Below are 2,500 nucleotides of genomic sequence, written 5' to 3'. Positions count from 1 at the left end.
TCCCATGGCGTCCCGTGCTGTCCCATTTTGTCCCGAGCCTTACTAAGGCCGTCCCATGCGCGTCCCGTGCCGTCCGAGCCTTACCAAGGCCGACCCATGCCTTACCAAGGTCGTCCCATCGATCTCGGAGGAAGTACATCATAACATCGGAATACACCCCGACATCGATATCGGAGAAAGTACATCATCATAACATCGGATCGGATGCGTATCCGTCCAAGTGCCATCGACACTTCGAGAAGTTCGGACCTAGCTTCCTAGCATGTTGATGCGTCGGTGCTAATGGGGACATAAAGATCCCACGACGTTCCGAACGGAAGTAGCCGAAGTGTTCCGTGCGTGTGAACTCCATTGTCCCATGTGCCGGCTCTTGACTCCTAAGATGTCCCATGTGAAGGCCCTTCATGGCTAAGAATGTCCCGTGCAACGTCCCTTGATGATCCCCATAAGGTGTCCCATGTGCGTCCCATGCCGTGCCCAGCCTTACCAAGGCCGTCCCATGCTGTCCCATGCGCGTCCCGTGCCGTCCAAGCCTCACCAAGGCCGTCCCAGGCCATCCCGAGCCTTAGCAAGGCCGTCCCGTGCTGTCCCATGCCGTCCCGAGCCTCACCGAGGCCGTCCCGTGCCTCACCAAGGCCGTCCCGTGCTGTCCCATGCCGTCCCGAGCCTCACCAAGGCCGTCCCGTGCTGTCCCATGCCGTCCCGAGCCTCACCAAGGCCGTCCCGTGCTGTTCCATGCCGTCCCGAGCCTTAGCAAGGCCGTCCGATGCGCGTCCCGTGCTGTCCCATCCGTCCCGAGCCTTAGCAAGGCCGTCCCATGCGCGTCCCATGCCGTCCCGAGCCTTAGCAAGGCCGTCCCATGCGCGTCCGATGGGATTCCCGAGCTTTACCAAGGGCGTCCCGTGCTGTCCCATGCCGTCCCGAGCCATAGGGACGCTGTCCCGTGCGCGTCCCGTGCTGTCCCATGCGCGTCCCCTGCTTTGGCTCGGCTGGCCCGTGCATTCTATGGGGTCGTGGGACATTTCGAAACCCACCCGGGCCATTTCGACTCTCTCTTCGTTTGTACTATTGAGGTATTATTTATGAATTATTGGAGAAAAGAAACGGAAGAAAATATTTTTTTTTTCTATTTTTTATGAATTTTCCGGTGTTTATTCACTTAAAAATTCATAGAAAAATAAATATTTATCGGAATCGCTATTATAATATATCAAAAAAATCCTTGCGAAAAGGCCTTTCCAACGAGTATAAGTTTGCTGGATTCCGACGAGTAACGAGGGAGTAAAGGCCCAGTATGCTTGGTTAAAAAATTGATGTTTCCTTGTGAAAATAGGCAAAACAATAACTTTGCACTATAAGGGGGAGGGTTGAGCTCCTTCCCCAGAGCGTGCACAGCACTTGTGCTGGCACGTTCCCTAGTGCTCGCCAAGCACCATAGGGCATCCAAAGGGCAAAGCTCGGCCTACTACATGATGGGAAGCTTCTAATATGTCGGAATACGAAGAGATTTCGTGCGACCCGAAGCTCGGCTCGGGCGTCCCGGCCTGTCCCGAGCTGTGCCGAGCGCGTCCCAGGCCGTCCCGAGCCAAGTCTCGGGCGTCCCAGGCCGTCCCGAGCCAAGTCTCGGGCGACCCAGGCCGGCCCGAGCAAAGTCTCGGACTTCCCAGGCCGTCCCGAGCCACGTCCCGGGCGTCCCAGGCCGTCCCGAGCCAAGTCTCGGACGTCCCAGGCCGTCCCGAGCAAAGTCTCGGACGTCCCAGGCCGTCCCGAGCAAAGTCTCGGGCGTCCCAGGCCGTCCCGAGCTGTGCCGAGGCCGTCCCAGGCCGTCCCGAGCAAAGTCTCGGGCGTCCCAGGCCGTCCCGAGCTGTGGCAAGGGCGTCCCAGGCCGTCCCGAGCTGTGCCGAGGCCGTCCCGAGCCTAGTCTCGGGCGTCCCAGGCCGTCCCGAGCTATTGCGAGGGCGTCCCAGGCCGTCCCGAGCCAAGTCTCGGGCGTACCTGGCCGTCCCGAGCTGTAGCGAGGGCGTCCCATGCCGTCCCGGGCTGTCCCATGCGCGTCTCGTGCCGGCCCGAGCAACAGCTCGGGCGTCCCGTGCCTCGGCCCTTCCAAGTGGTGCTTCGTCGGACATCTCGATATCCACTCGAGCATTTTCGACCTTTCTCCATATGTGGGTGTGTGGGTATTTATCAGGAATATTGGAGAAAGAATCGGGAAAAAAATATTTTTTTCCTATTTTTTTTGAATTTTTAATTGTTTATTCACTTAAAAATTCATAAAAAAATAAATATTTATCGGAATCGCTATTATTATATATCAAAAGAATCCTTGTGAAAAGACCTTTCCAACGAATGCAAGTTTGTTGGATTTGGACGAGTAACGAAGGAGCAAAGGCCGAGTATGCTTGGTTAAAAATTTGATGTTTCCTTGTGAAAATAGGGAAAACAATAACTTTGCACTATATAGGGGAGGGGTGAGCTCCCTCCCCAGGCCGTGCACAGCCCT

The sequence above is a fragment of the Eschscholzia californica genome, unplaced genomic scaffold (assembly GCF_041429995.1).
Source record: "Eschscholzia californica isolate CP2 unplaced genomic scaffold, dmEscCali1.0.p SCAF_26, whole genome shotgun sequence".
NCBI lineage: Eukaryota > Viridiplantae > Streptophyta > Magnoliopsida > Ranunculales > Papaveraceae > Eschscholzia > Eschscholzia californica.
The sequence above is the reverse complement of the archived record's forward strand: the minus strand, read 5'-3'. Positions refer to the sequence as shown.